The 19,673-nt window shown below is 43.4% G+C and overlaps 1 long non-coding RNA gene across 14 annotated transcripts; it reads right to left on the reverse strand.

The window, feature by feature from the left end:
• Positions 1 to 1,780: 1,780 nt before the first annotated feature.
• Positions 1,781 to 19,145, reverse strand: LOC306663291. 14 transcript variants are annotated; one of them, XR_013764423.1, is made up of 8 exons: positions 18,756 to 19,145; positions 18,539 to 18,720; positions 16,630 to 16,768; positions 15,740 to 15,802; positions 8,155 to 8,230; positions 7,423 to 7,563; positions 7,045 to 7,077; positions 3,114 to 3,243 (listed from the first exon to the last, which is right to left on the reverse strand). It is a non-coding gene; the product is annotated as an uncharacterized lncRNA (long non-coding RNA). The 14 variants fall into 14 exon arrangements; XR_013764424.1 differs by having other exon boundaries at positions 3,119 to 3,243; positions 6,935 to 7,077; XR_013764427.1 differs by lacking the exon at positions 7,045 to 7,077 and having other exon boundaries at positions 3,133 to 3,243.
• Between the last annotated feature and the right edge of the window lie 528 nt (positions 19,146 to 19,673).

Consider the following 19,673-nt stretch of genomic DNA (forward strand, 5'->3'; position numbering starts at 1 on the left):
ATTGTACATTACACATAACTACTCCTCCCTTCTCTCTACATAAAAGGCTTATTAAAATTATGGGGTAGTTACTCATGCAAATTTGCAGGTTGCACAGGTAAAATCTTCATCTCATCTCCAGTAGTGCTCATGTGCTGTGTGGTAAGTGAAAGAGTTTAGCTACCCAATAATCCACAATAGAAGGCATCACCTCCTATCTTCAGGAAATGTGATTTATTCTTGTTAGGGTTAGTACAAAATGCAGTGGTATTTTTGTTTAAGTCCATCAAATCTTATTCTCATAAGAACTTTGGAATGCTGGTAAACAGCAGTGCTAAGGAAAGCCCACACACTGACTTGGGATTTTACTCTTGGAGAACACTTGAGGGAGCCTCTCCCATGCTTTATTAGAAGGTAGCACTATTGTTTCCGTTCTTTACTAATCAATACCTGGCATTAATAGTATACATTACAGTATCAAGGGAAGCAGAAGCAAATAGAAAGGCCACAACTAGTCTGCACAATAAAAACCTGTTAGGCAACTAGGTGATGTAGTTAATTAATTCATTCTTTCTTTCCTTCTCAGCTACCATGAGGTAAGTACTACTCTCCTACAGCATTCCACATTATGTTCTGCTTCACCTCAGGTCTAATGCAAGGCAATCAGCCAATGATGGTCTAAATGTTATAAATCCATGAGCCAAAATAAGTCTTCCTTCCCTTAAGTTGATGATTCTCTAGTATTCTTACCAGTGCAGTGGAAATCTGACACATAAACTGGAACATATGAAGACAATCAGATTTCTGGTTCAGTGTTTTTCACCCTATGCAATTACGTTCTTCAAAGGAACTGGAAAAATTGGACATTCTCACACATTTCTTTGCTCCATTAATTTTCAGGTGTAGGAAGTAAATGTCAGACATTTTGAGGGATTCTTTCCCACTGAGTGAAATGGCTTTGAAAGCAACTGGGAAAACTGATTCACCACATGTTAATGTTCAGAGTTTGTGTTCTGTGAATCCTTTCATATCTTTGAAAATGACCAGGAAAACGGAATGACTTGCCAAATATTTGTATTTAAAGAGCATTTCTACATTACCATTTCCTTATTCCTTATTAGGGGAATTGCACCAAAAGCGTTTCTCACTGTTTACATTAATATAGCTTTACTCCAATACAAACTATTTCATGTTTTTGAATGTAACTGCAAAAAATAAAGGCTTTACTCAAAGGGCTTCTCACCAGTATGTTTGTTCATGTATTTGAAAGTAAATAGATCACCTGAAGGCTTTCACACATTTTTGACATTCATAATGCTTCTATTCAGTATGACTTTATGATTTGAAGCTGATAAGAATAAGTGAAACCTTTTTCACATTGCTCACATTTACTGAGTTTCTTCACATTGAGTGTGTTTAAACAACTGAAGGTGAGTGGAGGTACTGAAGGCTTTTCCAGATTGTTTACATTCATATAATCTCTTTCTAGTATGAGTTCTCTGGTGTTTTCAAAATGAGTTGGAATAAGCAAAGTTTTGTACCACATTGTTCACATTCATGAGCCCTCTCCCCAGTATGGTTCCTGCATGTACATGTATGTGAACATAAACACAACTAGTAAAGGATTTACCACAATGTTTACATTCAGTGGGTTTTTTCTCCAGTGTGTGTGTGTGTGTATATATATATATATATATATATATATATATTTTTTTTTTTTTTTTTTGGGGGGGGGTGCTGGGGATTGAACCCAGGGCCTTGTGCTTACAAGGCAAGCACTCTACTGACTCAGCTATTTCCCAAGTATATTTTTATATACATAAAGCTCACAAGAATAAGTGAAGGCTTTCCCACATTATTTACATCCATTAGGTTTGTTCCCAATATGAGTTTTTACATGTATTTGATGATAAGCCAAACTAGTGAAGGTTTTACCACACCATTCACCTTCATAGGGCCTTTCTCCAGAGATTGTTCATGTATTTGAAGCAAAAGGGAAAAAATGAAGTTTCTGCCACATTATTTACATTGATAGGGCTTATCTCCAGTGTCAGTCTGTTCATGCACATTAAGGTAAGTGGAAGGACTAAAGGCATTTTCCAAATTATTTACATTCACAGTGCTTCCTTCTTGTATGAGTTTGTTCATGTGAGTGAAGGTGACTGGACTGAGTGAAGGCTTTCCCACATTGCTTACATTCATAGGGCTTCTCTCCAGTATGAGTTCTTTCATGTATTTTAAGGCAAATATAACTACTGTATGCTTTTCCGCATTGTTTACATTGATAGGGCTTCTTTCCTGTGTGAGTTCGTTTATGTGAGTGAAGGTTACCAGAAGTAGCAAAAGCTTTCCCACATTTTTTTACATGCATATGGCTTCTCTCCAGTATGAGTTCGTTCATGTATTTGAAGATGAGAGTAAGTAGTGAAGGCTTTTCCACACTGTTTACATTCATACGGCTTCTTTCCTGTATGGGTTTGTTTATGCCTTTGAAGGTTACTGGACTGAGTGAAGGATTTTCCACACTTCTTACATTCATAGGGCTTCTCTCCAGTATGAGTTCATTTATGTACTTGAAGGTAAGAGGAAGTAGTGAAGGTTTTTCCACATTGTTTACATTCATAGGGCTTCTCCCCTGAATGAGTTCGTTTATGTATTTAAAGGTAAGAGGAAGTAGTGAAGGCTTTCCCACATTGTTTACATTCATAGAGCTTCTCTCCTGTATGAGTTTGCATATGTGTTTGAAGGGGAGAGGAAGTGGTGAAGGCTTTTCCACATTGTTTACATTCATAGAGCTTCTCCCCTGAATGAGTTTATGTATTTGAAGGTAAGAGGAACGAGTAAAGGCTTTCCCACATTGTTTACATCTATAAGGTTTATCCCCATTATGAGATTGTTCACGTACTTTAAGGTTACCAAACTGATGAGGGCATTCCCACATTGTTTACATCTGTAAGGTGTCTCTCTGGTGAGTTTGTTCACGCACTTGATGATAACTTGAGGTCATGAAGGCTTTCCCACATTGCTTGCACCCATATGGCTTCTCTCCAGTATGAGATTGTTGATATTTTTGAAAACACCCAGAACAACTGAACCTTTTTCCACATGTCAAACATACATAAGGTCCATTGACAGTGCTCTGACACTTGTCTTTGAACACTTGTGAGAGGAGTGAAGGATTTTCTCTTCTGCTTTAGTTTGTGTGGCTTCCCACAACTCTCCACATTCTCATATGGTTTGTTTGCAGAGTGAGATATGATGGGCCTGTTAAGAAAAAAATGATACATGAAGACTTATCCACACATAATGCTTTCACATGGACTTTCTAGAAGGAATGTTCTTTTTAAGACTAAGATTTGGAATCTCACTGAGGTTTTTCCACACTGACTACCTTTTTGAATTTTTACAGAGCTTACTATATGACTCCTGTAAAAAAAATTACAAGCACAATTTATGGTTGGCTCATTAATACTTTTACATTTATTAATAGGCATTGGACTTACACTACTACCAGTGTCAGGAAAAGTACTGGTTTTCTGTCATGTCTAAACTGAACTTCAAGGTCACAATTACTTTGCAACACTGCTTCTCCATAGCCACTACTGAAACAGTGCTATCATAAAAGCAGTTTGTTAGCACAATCAACAAATTGATTATTTTGAAAACACTAAATGTGTATCTCACAGTAAAGTTCTCATCTGGGCAAAAAGAATAAATATAATTCATATCATGCTTATTTTCTTTGCTTGTATGTAAAATTACAGGACATGTTAGAATTCCCTCAAGGCACTCTTGTTTCCTCTTATGAGTACAAATTACCTTAGATCAGTCCTGGGATTTTTGTTCTGATCTTTAATGTCCTGGTCCTCCCATCTGTCTCCTAAAATGTAGACCCAGAATAGTCATTATGAATCATCATCATTTCAGAATGAATGGGATTAACAATCTGGACAACTATAATGCACCCATAAAAAAGATGCAAAAGGGGAAAAAAAAGAAAGAATTCTGGCATTTATGCAGCACAGTGCAATGAAATTAGGCCAAATTTATTCCCCAAATTCTCCCTTTTCACATTCCAAATTTGTGAGGGGAAAAAATACTCCCAGGTCCTCTATTTCCCCCACCCCCTGTACTGGGGATTAGAACTCAGGGCCTTGTGCTTGCAAGGCAAGCACTCTACCAACTGAACTATATCCCCAGTCCCCAGGTGCTCTGTCTTTCTATATGTAATGAAACATCCTTACCTATAGAATCCAGGTTTCTTAGGACTTCCTGCATCACACCTCTGTAGAGATTCTTCTGGAAAGGATCCAGCAAAGCCCACTCCATTTGGGTGAAGTTCACAGCTACACCCTCAAAGACCACTGAGTTCTAAAATAACCCACAAAAATGTAGTACATGCTAGAAGAGACTGACAACATAAAGGCTGTATTCTCGACATGTGAGATGTTCTCATGTTTCTGTGATCTCCAAATATTGAGTTCATGATTTGGTCATTAAAACTTCTACTTTCTTTCTGCACTCACTTCCCCACAAAGGCGTACCAATATAAGACCTGAACTATTCAGAAAAGCATCAACAAAGCAAAAACACCCTTCTCACTGTTGAGTCCTGGGAGTAAGATATGCTCCTGGGTCACCCCTAAGGTCTTCATAGGGTGCATGGAATAATGAAGCACTACCACTTAATGTGCAGAAGTGAACTAATATTAGTCCTCCTGACAGTACCTATCCTTAGAAAGGCCTGATGACAAAGTGGTACTTTACCTGGTACAGGGAACTAAAGAACTGGGAGGGATTCCACCAAACTAAGCATTTACACTGAATCATAATGCTTGAGAGTGTATATACAACATGGCATTTACCTAACATTTATTTTTCTTCAGAAATCCTATTATTTTGTTCCACTCTTGTGTTAGAACCTAAATGCTCCAAGTATATTCCCACTCTCCAAAATAATAATAGTAACAAATAAATCAATAAATCAATAAAAAAAAAAAAAAAAAAAAAAAAAAAAAAAACCCTGAGCAAAAGTCTAGGAGCTTCCCTAGTAGACAACATTTCATTTTGGGTCACAACATGGTAACTGAGGATTGAGCTCATCCTGTGTGACTACAACAAGAGAACAAGTAGAATTGGTAGGAGCTTCATTTCAGATCAAATTTAACCAACTAGTAAACAAGAACAGTGATCAATAAAAAATCTGATAATTTCTTCTGATTACTATCAAAATATAGTTGGATAAGTGTCAAATTCCTTTTCTGACATTTAGCAAACAGAATTCCCAATAGGAATAAGAAATGTGTAACACCTATCAATATATTCTAGATAGAAGACTTGAATTATATAATGTGCAGTCATGTACCACATAACAATACTTTGGTCAAAGATATTTTTGGTTAATAATGGGCTACATATACATAGTTATCTGTAGTAAAGGGATTACTAATGTGTTTGTAGGGATGGGTGTACAAACCAACCTAATGCATGACCACCTTTGGTATCTTGTAAAGTGAAATACTGTGAAGGGCTGTAGCCTAGGAAGCACCAAAACCACAGAGCCAAGCTATTCCTTCTAGGATTGAGAAATATAGTATTTGTGCAATGGTGAGGAAGCCTAAAAATGAACTTCAAGAATGTTTAAATGACACTTTACTACAAATAAAGACTTTCAAATTGTACCAAGGACACAGCATAGGATTAGCAGAGAGATGAAGATGAACCAAGAGACAGACCAAGAGAAAAAGAAAATTCCAGGGCTGTAGGTTGCAGCTCAGGGGTAGAGCACTGGCCCAGCATGTGTGAGGCCCTAGGTTAGATTCTCAGCACCCCATATAAACAAATAAATATAATTAATTAAAGGTCCATCAACAACTAAAAACAATCAATATTAAAAAACCCAAAAGTTTCAGTGTCTTGAAATTCACATGGAAAACTGAATAGTGATATAAAAGGTACTACAGAGGAATGGAAACGTTCACAAGTAATTTAAAAGATGAGTCAAGACAAACGGTCATCTAATTGAAAAAGTGCATTATTTTCCGCTATTCCATGAACAAATATTAATTCATTATAGATTCTGATGTGAAATACAAAACTAAGACGTTTTGAAGTTTGCAGAGAATTTTTTTTCTAGAGATACAGGAATAACATTTTTATGTAACAAGAGTAAGCAATAATGAAGAAGAATGAGAAATTCAAATATATTAAAATTAAGGTAATTGAAAGATGGAAAACAGTGGAGGAGAAGCCTGAACTATACTTGACATTACAGAGCCAGGCACAGAGTGGGATGAGGAAATGCACAGCTGAAATGGGATGAGGGACAGGAGGCAAAAGCAGCATAAGAATGTTTAGAATCATCCACAAGGTCTTACACAATGAAAACTACAGAACACTTACCACAGTTCAAGTCAGACCCTCTCCCCAGCTCATGCACACGGGAAATCCACAGGACCAAAGTCCTGAGTAAGATGTAAACCTCATCAATTCACAAGTCTTTCAACCGTGGATTCGGGAATGGTTTCTGGGATATTATACCTTCCATGTGATTCATAAAAAAGTAACAGACAAACATGATTTCACCAAAAACAGCTTTCAGTCCTGTCATCTGCAGCAATGAGTTGGAACTGAAGGACACCAGCTAAGTGAAATAAGCCAGGCACAGACACACCAGGGCTCTCACTCACATGGGAGCTGCAAGCTGACTTCACAGAAAGTACAGAGTAGTTACCAGAGGTGAGGAAGACAGGAGAGGGAGGAGAAGATGGGATGGGGAGGAGGCTGGGCATCAGGGACCAGAATGCACTCAGGAGGAGCCAGCAGGACTGCCCTCCAGCACAGCAGGGGGACCACAGTGCACAGACACCAAGAAAGGACAAATGTTAGGAGACAAAGAGCTGATGCCTTGATCTGATCAGACACACTGGGACAGGTATGTAGCTAGCTCACTGCACCTCATCAGCATGTGAATTTAACAGTGAATCAACACCAAAAAGTGAAAGCTCTGTCCTTGTGGGACACCATCAGCAGAGTGAATGGAACCCCAGAGAACTGTAGAAAATACCTGTGCATCAGGCTTCAGGAGAGGTGGTGATACCTGGAAAGAATGAAAAATCAGCTGACAAAGCCCAACCCATCTTCACTACATCAAAACCCACATAGTTGGGAAAGAGTGAAACACCCTGAAAAGCCACAGGGTTCTACAAAACCCGAGGCTATGCTGAAGGACCAAAGGCTCTCTCCATGACAACAAAAACGTGTCAAGGATGCCTGCTTCCACCACCTCTAGACAGCACAGCAAGAGGGTGCCACCAGGGAAACCAGGAGGACAGTCACGGTGTTCAGAACCCAGGGCAAACTCACATAGCCCCAGACACTGAGGCGAAGTCCAGGACTTTGTCAAGCAGACACAGGTAGGTGTAGAAAACTCAGACTCACTCACCTGCAGAGCCAGCAGCCACAGGCACCAAGCAGGAGGAGGTAGCGCAGCCTCTGCACCTTCACCCCCTCTCCCCACCAACAGCAACCACCTCACATGGTGCACATTTGACTTGAATTTCTGGCTTCCTGCTCCCTAGAGTTACTGCAAGTGGACAGGGCATTTGATGGGGTTTCTCACGGCTGCACCTACCCTGCTACATGGGGGATCAACTCCTGGGAAGTTGGGGACTCTAACAGATACGAACACACACAGGTCTCACACACCTCCTCACAGGCCCAGGACCACTCGACTTTCACAGGCTGAATGTTCAACCCCATCTCGTGTTACATTGGTGGTTCCTGGACCCCAGGTCATTTCCCAAAGTTGAGGTAACAAAAACAAGTTCACAATGTAGGTCTCACAAAATCCTGCCCTGCAAACTTTACAGCAGCAGTATGCATGATTTTCAAAACTGGGAAGCTCCAAAGAAGATGTGTTCCCAAAGTCAGCAGTAAAAAATAACACAGAAAAATCAATAAATAATAAAAAATCAACTTCTAGATATATGAAATGAAACACTTAAAAGCAATTAAAAGTTAATTTACAATGGAACCCCTAAGATTAAATCCAGAAGTATATAAAGAACTACATACTATATAGGCATAACACCCATAATAATATATAAGACGGCAGTCTGAAGGCCCAGGGGGAGGCTCTGCCCACTGACTCCAGAGGGAACAGGAAAGGACTTACCTGTGCATTTGCACATCACAGTGGATCTAGTGCTACCTGACAGTTTGTAAAAAGCCCCTCACAACTTTGCAGAAATCTGAAGAAAACTGGTGTAGAAAATTAGTGGGATTTCTTTCTCCCCTTTCTCCCGTGCAGACGTGAATCGTCTGCATAAAATAAAGGTTCCTTGTGTGAGACCTGTATCTGTGGAGTGTTTCTGGGAGCTAGCGATGAACCATAACTGCGCCTTTAACACCTAACATCTGGTGCCGAAGACTCGGGAATGGGTTTTTTTTCCACTGACTAAGCAGGCGGAATCCCATCCTATAGCAAGCCCTGGTGCCCACTTATACAGGCTCATCTTCCATTTACCTGGATGCCCAGTTTTCTGCATACAACCCCGGACTCCAGAATTGGTGAGTTCCCCTTAGACAGGCCCTGACCACTTAAACACATCTCAGCCACCCGCGCTCCCTTCATGGTGCTGTCCCCCCATCCCCCCCATCTGAGAAGCGGCCAATCCTGCGATTCCCTCCACCACGGCTCAGGGTTTCCCTCCCACACCCCTGCAGCTTCCCCCTCGTGGCTTCTGCCACCTGCCCCGCGGCTTCCACCGCCTGCCCCGCAGCTCCCACTGCCGGACTGCCGAGGTGTGGGGTATCTTCATGGTCCCCAGAGCTGGTCCTAGTTGCTGGGTGGACTCCTGAGTTTTATGGTGCTGAGATTCTTTCTCAGGGTCTGAAGCTCTCTCTCTTATTTCCTGCTGTGTCTCACTCGAAATCCTGGCCGGGTCTTCAGACTCTTCTCGGCTTTATGCCCAGTTAAACATTGATTTTTTTGGTGACGACCAAGCCTTTGTTCTAAAATCTCGTTGCCTGGCACTGTGATCTTGGGACGCCAAAATCACTAGCCAGGTGGATCTCAGCTTACCATGGGATTCAGGACATCCAGCTCAGCAAACTCGCCCCTGACATGCTTATTAAATCATCTCAAACCCCTTCACCTATTCCCTTAATCAGAGCTAAATTGTCCTTTAGATAGTAAGTCAGAATGGTCTATTTATGGCACCCTAAATTCTAGCTTTATACTAGGTAAAATTATATGCCTAATTATACTAGTTATGATTAAGTACATATGTGGGCCACCTGGTGAATGGAAAGGAACTTTTCCCCTTTGTGTTTTTCCTTTCTTTCTTGCTGCTTCTCCTCCCCTTTTAATCCTTTATCTTCTAAGTTTAATCCAGTTGATGAGTCATGTCCTTACATGTCTCCTACGGCAGGAGCTCCTGTTCATTTCTCTCCTTTGCCTCATTCTGTTTCTCCTTCCGCTCCGCCATTCAGCCCACCAAGTCCCCCCACCACGTGGTCTCGTACACACATTCTAGCTCCATTACGGGAGGTGGCTAGAGCGGAGGGAGTAAAACCTGAACACGTTCTCTTGGCTGATTCCCTATTTTCAAATCTTTTCTTTCTCTCTCAGCTCTCCCTGCAGGCTCAAGAAATTAAAAGGACCCAAGCATCAAGTTTCTGCTAGAACATATTGGCCCCTTTCAGATTCAGATCTCAGTCAAGGGTTACATTGAAATGTAAATGAAGAAAGGCTCAGTAGGAAGCCAGTTTCAAACCCAAGGAAAAAAGTGTAAAAGTGTCCATTTTAAATTTCTCCTGGGCTACAACTCAGAATACTTTTCTCCCTTTCAACTTTTCTCTCCTTCTCATTTTCTCATGCGTTAATTAATAACCATTATCATTTTTCTTCCAGGACTTTGTTTTTCTTAAATGCTGTATTTTTGAGCTCACAATTTTGATCCTACAGACCTAGGTTAATAATTTTTGATCAGTTCTTTTTATCCAACTCTAGAGTTATTTTTGAACATCCATTACATTGCAATGGAAATAAATATTACAAGGCCTTTGCTTTTGTGTTACATATAGCGCGCATAAAAATTAAAATTTTAAAAATGGATCCAAATATTTTTAAGTCACGTGATTTAATAAGGTTCAATTTAAATTGGGTAAACTAATAAAAGTAAAATGTTCTTAAAATTAACTTACAAGTCTCTAAGTGGTCAAACTAATAAAATATTAATGTTTATATAATGTCTAACATCAATTTTTCTAGGATTTTCTTCAACAGGAAAGAGACAGCAAATACTATTGGCACACTTGTCTGATGTCTTGGTTTTTCTACAATAAGCAACATATATGGGATAACTCAAATGTGTTTGTTAGAGACATTAATTTATAAAGCTATTCCATGGAGTAACATACTGAAAAACATTATTCTTTGTATATTAAATGTGTTCATATTTTCCAGGTATACAAGCCTTTAAAGCAGAAAATTTATCAAGCTGCTGTTCTCCAAATTAAACTTGTCTGTAGTGGTAAACCTATCATTTAATGTTCTATTACCTGTCATCAATAGGGTATATATAACCTAACATTGCACACATATAAAGATTGCTGACATAACTCTTTAGATCCACATTTCCATCAGAGAACAGAGCTCCATCTAATCTCAGCTTAATCTTCAAAATCTGTGTTTATATACTCCTTTGCCCCTCACTGAAAAGCCCCACGTTACCTGAGATAAGGCTCTGCCTCACCACCCTGCTACACATTTACAATGGCTCCAAAGTAACCTGACTTTAACTCATTTAAAGTTGTGTTCAAAAGTTTAATATTTGTTGTAAAGATTACTGTGATCTCAAATGGGAACTCAGCCAAAATTCAAAATAGCTATTGCATAAACTCCATTTGTGATGACTCCATTTTGTATTTTCCTTATAAACTCTAATTGTTGCCTGATCAATATTTTGCAGAAATACTGCTTCAAGAGCGAACACCATAAATTAACTTGGAATTGTAAGCCATCACCTACAGAACAGATAATGTAAACCCCAATTAGATAAAAGGGGGTAAATAACTGTAAAGTTATAGACATTAAAGCCAAAGCCCAGTACTCTTACTTTATGACTGGTGAGACTGACTTGCTTGATGGTTAAGATCAAACTTAGAAATAGAGATTTTAAATAGAGAGGTCAAGAAAAGTCCATATTTGGGTCTTGCCCTCAAAGTCAGCCTGAACGCAGGGAACAAGAGGACTTCTCCAAGGAGCTTTGAAACTCTGGGTCACACAACCTCCTGACCAAGGAGATTGATGAGGTCGCTAGAGGAAAAGCCACTCAGTGCACCTGCTACAGAGGAGGCTTATGGAAAAAGGGAGACATCCCTAATGCTTTCAAAGAAAGCCACGTCATCGAGAAGACCCTGCCTAACTAAATGGCACTAATGGAGCTAAGAAGCTGCTCTTAAGTTCTCTATGAGTGACCCCTGTGGAAACTCAGCTGACTCTTTAACAGACAGAAACAGGTCACTTTGACCAGCTTGATCTTAAACACCTAGCAAATAAGTTAAAACCAAAGTATAGCCATTCTTGGGCATTTAAAAATAATAGTAACTATCAAGAGAAACTGCCAGAGTCAGAAGTTTTTAGTCAGTTTAAGGCCTACAGACACAGGTAGGCTTAATCTATGTTTGCTAGTAACAGAAGTATAGAGATCTCTACTAAATGTTGTGTTCACATTCCTGATAACCTAGACAATGTTAAAGCTCCCAAATAAAGGCCTGTCCTCTCCAGCCTTTGCTAGGCCTTGTTATGGGAACAACTTCTCAGTTCTTCCACCCCCTGGTGAGGAATTATTGACTTCTGTCATCTTTAAGATATTCATTGGCATGTTCCAGATCCTGCAACATTTATATTGTATCAATCTCATTTCAGTACTCATGTCTTTTTGTTCTTCTCCCATAGAAGCACCCATCCCCAGATGCCTTTACAGCCTGCTCTCCCCGCAACAGGACTTCTCCCATGAACCCCTCAATTGACCCGATTTCTAAAAGGGAACTCCAAACTGCTTGCCTCACGCTGCCCACTTCCAGCTCGAAGAAGTCAGATCGGTCATCGGCCATTTTCCCTACAGCAGAGAAGGAGTTCCTAGTATTAGAGGGGTAAATGAAGTCAGAATTGGGGACAGGCAGTTAATGCAGAAATAGGGGATCAATCAAATCAAGAAAATGAAGTCCATGAAAACCATCTGCCTTTGGAAGCCTGGGAGGAGAATGAACTTTTTACATCTCACCTGCAAAACCAACCCCAGTCACCTAGGCAGGAAGGAGAGAAGGCTTCAAAAAGAACTGGAGAGTAAATTTTTTTTTTTATTTTGTATATAAAATGAAATGGGGGAATGTAAGGAATCTGGCTTCCCCCACCACCTGTCAATATGCGTTCTCCCCGCCTCTCCCGTTACAGGAATCTGGCTTCCCCCACCACCTGTCAATCTGTGTTTGCCCGCCTCTCACATTATAGGAATTTCTGGCTTACGTTGCCGTAATCTTCCTGCCTCCCACATTACGTTCTAATATGTCATTGGTCCATCAGTCAGTCTGTAAGAATTCTCCTCTGCGATTGGTTCCTCTCAGCCTGCGAAATTCCTATGTCTGAGAGAGACCTTACACCATGTTCTCTTTTTCTTTCTTCCCTTTCCCCCATGCAGACAACGTGAATCGTCTGCATAAAATAAAGGTTCCTTGTGTGAAAAAAAAAGAAAAAAGAAAATTAGTGGGAAATGCTTAAACATTTTTTTTTTTTAAATTTGTTTTAGTCGTAGATGGACACAATACCACAATACTGATTTTTATGTGGTGCTGAGGACCAAACCCAGTGCTGCAAACATGCTAGGCAAGTGCTCTACCAGTTGAAAGAGAAGAAGCCCTTAAAAAGTTTTTGTTCTTTTATTTTTTTTTGTGGTGATGGGGATTGAACCCAAGGCCTTGTGCATGTGAGGCAAGCACTCTACCAACTGAGCTATATACCCAGCCCTTAAATATGTTTTAATGAAAGAAAATACTGCAACTGCTGGATGTTTAGACAAAAAAAAAAAAAAAAAAAAAAAAAAAAACTGAATGTGAATGTGAAGGCACAATAAAAACTATTCTCAGAAATGACAGTATTCAAGCTGGGCACGGTGGTGCGTGGCTATAATCCCAGTGATCTGGGAGGATGACGTAGGAGGATGACACCTTGAAAGCCAGTCTTGGAACTTAGCTGACCTAACAACTTAGTGAGAACCTGTCCCTAAAAAATTAAAAGAGCTGGGGATATGGCTCAGTGGTTAGGCACCACTGGGTGAATCCCTGGCATAAAAAAGTAGTAATTAGAGTATTCAGTTGGGCACAGTGTTGCATGGCTCAAATCCCAGGAATCCAGAAGAACGAGGTGGGAAGACAAAACATTTTGGGCTAACCTGGGCTACACAGTGAGACCTGTCTGAAAATAAAAAATAAAAAGACCTGGGGATATAGAGCACCCCTACTAAGAAAAAAAAAAACACAGAAGAAGAAATCAATATTCACCAGCACTCAGGTGTACCAGGCACTGAAGAAGCCCACACAGCCCAAGCACAGCCCTGCAGAGAGGACCAAGACCCACAGGATCAGCACTGGCTGCTCTGCAGGCTTGGTTCTGCAGAGAACAGGCTGAAGTGGAGTTTTAAACAGCACAGCCAGGGGTTAAAGCAGCAGCCCAGCACAACTACCCACAGAAACTGGAGGAGCTGAGCTCTCGCTGTTACTTCTGTTTTCTTTCCATCTACTTCCTCATGGAATTCAGTCAAAACTCTGGCTCAGCACAGCTAAGAGAGACCCACTAACTCCACTGAACAGCTAAACTACATCTCCAAAATTACTCTGGAAAGTCACTACACACAGTGACTACAGCCTTCAACACAAAGAGCAAATTCTCTATAGAGGAGAAACTGATTTCAGAGGAACCCATCATACGATTCAAATACGTACTGTTCAAAAGCAACAAATAAGGAATGCACAGAAAAAGAAAAATGCATCTCGTCAATGGAACACACTAGACTTCAAGCATCACTGAGAAAACACAGACACTAGACTCACTAACAAGACTTAAACCCACTGTCTTATTTATTTATTTTTTTGTGGTGCTCGGAATTGAAACAAGGGACTTGTGCATCCACAGCAAGTGCTCTACCAACTGAGCTATATTCCCAGCCCCTACTGCCTTAGTCTTTCAGATGCATGACCTACAACAGGTGAGCACACCTGATGAACACCTGAGACTCACAAGGAAACGTGGTGATATCCAGTGACTGGGAGACAGCAGCAACCGTCTAACAGTGGGTGAGAGATGGAGCACACAGAGAGCACACAAGGTGAGCGTGACTCAACAGCACACCCACCACAGGGACGTCATGCACTGCCAGGCTCTCCAACCTTGTACACACCACAGGGAAGGTGCCAAGAGCAGCCACGTGCAGCCACGACAGGCATGAGTGTAAAAGGCTGGCAAATTCCAGCACCTGCACCAGGAACACTGGAGTCACACCGACGTCAGTACCAGAAGCACAGCCAGGTGACCTCCAGGTGAGTGCAGATCACATCCCAGAGTTCCACACAGCCCACGGGCCAAGGACGCTCAGGATGGGGCTGAACAGGTCAGAGGAAAAGATCTGAAACTGCATCCTAGGAAACTGTGGAACACAGACAGGCAGTGCTTAGGGGAATCAAAGGTGCTGAAAGCTTACATGACAAAAGAAGGACGAAAACCACACATAAAAACTTCCACTGTAGGAACGAAAGGACAAAGAGCAAGGAGAACCTACACCTGACACTGCCACAGAATTAAAGACATCAATGAAACTGTGACCAGGAAATCAAGAGAATCAAAATCAAAAGCAGGTTCTTCATGGGGCTGGGAATATAGCTCAGATGGTAGAGTGCTTGCCTTGCAAGCACAAGGTCCTGGGTTCAATCCCCAGCACTGCAAAAACAAAACAAAACAAAAATACAGGTTCTTCATGGACATGCTTGTAACAGACACACCACAGCTCAGTTAAGAAAAGAGACACAAAACTAACTCAGCAGACGTGAAAGACACCATTATTAATCCTACGGAGAGTAAAAGAACTGGACAGGAATATTATAAGTATTTGACCACAATCTGAGAGCTCAGATAAACTGGATCAACTCCTGGGACAAACAATTGAGCACAACTCACACACCAGGAGGAACACATGTGAACAGGCTTGTGAAGTGATAATAACCGTCAACAAAGGACAGGCATGGCCCAGTGGTGTCCTGGTGGATTCTGCACCACACTAGGAGGAAAAGAAAATTCTCCTTAATCTCCTCTAAAAGGAAGCAGGTAACACTCCAATTCATTCCACAGGCGTAGCCTGTGTGACATGCTGTGATGTGAACAGTTTCTGACAGCCAAGCCAGGGAACCTGCCTGGACCACAGGTGGCTGGATTCAGCACCCCGGCTAAATGGGAAATAATCAGCAATGAAAAGAGGAGAAATGAATTGCATGCAGCTTGATCGAATGGCAGAGGGGCAGCTTGGTTGGTTCTCTGGCTTCATTTCTTAAATTCTGTGAAGTCCAAGACCAGGATTGCTTTGTTCAGCAACTTCAGAAAACTTCTACAAGTGCAAATAGTACAAAAAGCTCTAACAGTAGCCAAAATGTCCAGGAGTCTCCAAAAGCTTGTTAGAGAACACTGTCAGGTAGTATTTATACACTACCTGAAGGTCTACGTAAACCCCAAAATTCACAAGGTACAACATGAACTCACAGTGTGACTGCATCTGGGAGAAAAGGGAATTAGATGAGATGGTGAAAGATGCTCATGAATTATTGGTAATCTCATAAAAACTTGTGTGTTCAGACAACAGAGATATTCAATATCAATTTCCATGATACTAAATCAATTTGGAAGCAAATGACCATATTTGATATTTGTGACAATTGAGATGTTAGTCCCATGAAATGTAGTGGTAATCTTTCAAATTCTGAAAACAGGAAGCAAAAAGGAGTTCTCCACTGTCATGAGATCTTCACTATACAAGGAAACCAATATTCTCATGACTACTTGGAGTTAAAATTTACCTACCACAGTTTTTGTTGAAATGTAACCCTTTTGTGCAGCAAAAATGACATATTTATTTTTCTCTTTTCACTAGGAGCATTCTTACTTTTTTTGGGGGGGAGGTAGGTACAGGGGATTGAAGTTAGGGACACTCACCCACTGAGCAACATCCCCAACCCAATATTTTACATTTTTATTTAGAGACAGGGTTTCAGTGAGTTGCTTAGTGCTTCTCTCTTGCTAAGGCTGATTTTGAAAGCTGAGGCCCTCTGCCTTCACTGCACACTCAGAGCCTTAGGCAGGGGTCCAGTGTGCACAGAGGGCTCTGCCAAAGTGGCTGCAGACAAGGCAGCAAGCTGGGAACCCACCCTGGACCAGCCCACACCAAGGCCTGAAGGCAGCAGGGCTGATCGGGAGCAGCATCTAACTCAGGTCTGGGTGGGCAGACTCTGGAGCTGACAGAGGGAGGCCAGAGTCCAGCCACCCCTGGCTCCCGCCAGTTCTAACCAGCCCACCTCCCCCAGGAGTCCTGGCCCCACCACTCACCATTTCCTGCCTTCTGGAAAGTCCTGACATCCTTCCTGGGGATCTCACAGCACCTGCAGCTCACAGGGAGACAGTCTCAGCCAGAGCCACAGAGGCCTCACACAGCAGAGGAGACACAGTCCTGGAGATGGATTCTGAGCTGCACAGGGTGAGAGACCAAGGCCTGTGACTGTGGAAGGCCACCCCCTCCCACCAGCTGCCTGCTGACTGCCCAGGGCTGCAAAAGACCCCTCTCTCACCCCAGCCACACATGCACACTGTGGGGCCATGAGTGACAGGGGATGGATCAATTCCTGGATAAGTGAGGGCAGAAGGACAGGTTCTTGGCAAAGGCCCTTTTGATCAGGACTTCCTCCCTCCAAGGGGACCTGCTCCATCAAGGGAACATTTCCAGTCAGGCAGTTAAGACCTTTCTCAAGTAGGCCCTGTCGTCTTCTCCTCTCAGAAGCCTCTTCCTGCATCTTCTGCCCAAGCACAGAGTCACAAGCAAGTGTGAGGAATTACACACTCAGGGTCCAAGGCAGCTGATCCCGACCTCAGAGAAGGTGGGATCCAGGTCAGGCCAGACTGGAGAGGAGGGACACAGGCAGCTTTCACTTGGGAAGAGCCTGGGGCTGCATGGCCAAGGCCTCCTCACACTGTAACTCTCTCAACTCACTTCCAGCCAAGAAAATGAAAAGACAACAAGGGAACACCATTAATAAATGCATGAAAAACTAACTGTATGGCATTAAGAGATTCAAAAAGAATGCAAAGCAAACACTTGAAGTAGCTCAGGAAAGGAGACTGCTTCACCCCCAGTTCATAGGAAAACACACTCCCAAGTTGGAAGCCAGATTCTGACTGATGATGAAATGCAGCCCCAGGAGGGCTGAGTCCCCACAGGTCAGGAGGGGACACCTAAGGATTTACCTCTGAGAGTCCAACATGTCCTCTGTTCTATAGGTTTTCTCATATAAGATGATAAAGAAAGTCCAAAGGAAGAGACTGATAAACCCAAGTTTACTCCATCAAACTGCAACCGGGTGCGAGAAGGCTGTCCTACCTCAGGGGAAATGTCTGCAGTCCTACAAAGGAAAATGAACTCATGTTCAAGTATGTTGAAAGAAAAAGAAATAACCTCACAAATGAATTAAACATGAGAAAATGACTGAAATCCTTTTCAATGAATATAGAGCAGCACAGAAAACTTCTCATGCAGATGGTACTCAGTGAAAAGCAACATGTAGCCACATGGAAGTAAAGAGAATAGACGTGTGTAGGGGATGAACACACATGGATGCAGGCAGAGCTCATCCACACACTATACTGGAATTTACTAGTAACTTGAAATAATCCACACTCTATAACCTTACACCAATTTTCCAATCTGTACAAAACTTATGAAGTGTGCACATTTGGGGACCAAATTGAAAAAAAAGAATAATTGTCAAGAACATAAACTTTTAACTGGGAACCAGTCACGTTCCTGTAGAGAAGGAACTGGGAGACTCACGGCCTCAGAAAGCAAACCCAGTCTAAGGTACTGAGGCCGAGGAACCACCACACAGTTCACAGCACCACAGGGACAGAGGACTAATGCAGCACTAAGTTAGTGAAAACTCAATAAGATAGAAGCAAGCAACATTCTGCCTCCTCACAGATGGTGAAAGACAAGGAATGAGAGAAAGAAGTGGCACGGTGCTCACCTGCAGGCACAGGGAGGGCAGAGCAGGGAGAGAGGGCAGCCTGCCCAGGGCCCATTCCCCTCTATTTGGACCGGACGTGCACAGGTGTTTAGATTCTCACTAAACTGAGCACTGAAATTATTTCAGGAACTCCCTCTCCTTCACATCTCACTACTCTGCCCACGTAAACGTCAACCAAGAACACAAAAATCTTACATTCAGTCAAGGAATGAAATACTTACGTGCTTGGGGACAAACTAGAACTGAATGGCAGCAGATCTGATGGAGGACACAGGACCCAGCTCAGGGAAGCAGCCTGTCACCGCAGTTCACCAGGAACTCCAGCTTGGTGGCTGAGCACACTCCTATCCTTGGGGACCACTCTCAGTGCACGCAGCCCAGGTGGCTCCTCCTAGGCAAGGACCTGAGCAGCTGGGCATTCTACAAGGTCACAAGGACGGGACCTCAGCAGCTGGGCGTTGGTTCTGGAAGGTCACTTGCTCTCCTCTCCCCAGAGTGGAGGGCTCCCTCCTGCAGGACCTCAGTTCTCACTAGCACCCAGCACCCGCCAGCAGGCACAGGAAGGTCCTCGCCGGTGAGGCCACGCTGAGCAGCCGAGGCCGGGACCCCGTCAAGCCCACCCCGCGGGACCAGGGGACTGGCCCCAGGGTCACCCTCCAGCGGGGACTCCGCCGCCCTAGGCAGCCGTCCTCGGGGACCCCGTCCAGCCCACCCCCGGGACCAGGGACAGGCCCCAGGGCCACCGCCGCGGGACTCGGCCACGCTCCGCAGCTCACACGCCGGGTCCCCACGGCAGGTGCTGACCGGGTCCCCCCAGTCCCGGCCGCACACGCACCTTGCTTCCTGCGGGGTGACCCGTCGTCCTCCCGAGGGACCTCCGGGGCTCGCGGGGCGCACAGGCTGCGCAGAGTTGGCGGAGACGCCGGAGCACAGGACGCCCGGCGGGAGGAAGGAGGCGAGCGCTGAGCAAGGAAAGCGCGCGAGACCGCGGAAGCCCGCCCCGCCCCTCCGTCCGCGCCTGATTGGACAGCTCCGCCCCAGCGCCCTGACGGACGCCTCCAGGCACCGCCCCAGCCCGAGTGACAGCTAATGCCACCCAATCCCTGGCTGAAGTCGGCAGAGTGACAGGCGCTTGCCCCGCCCTCTGCAGCGGGACTCCCTGCCCGCTGGGACCTGACCCTGGCGGGAAGGGTTTGTATTTCTGGTGTAGAAGGCGGTGTCTGAATGGGAGCCACAGACGCCAGCGCTGCGTGGAAACTACCGTGCGGTCGGGTGGGAAGTGTCAGAACCAGAACGTCCGCTGAGCGCTCTCGGAAGGCAGTGCCCGCTTTCAGTGTCAAATGACGGACGTGGAAA

This window comes from Sciurus vulgaris (assembly GCF_902686455.1).
Source record: "Sciurus vulgaris genome assembly, chromosome: 6".
Classification (NCBI taxonomy): Eukaryota; Metazoa; Chordata; class Mammalia; order Rodentia; family Sciuridae; genus Sciurus; species Sciurus vulgaris.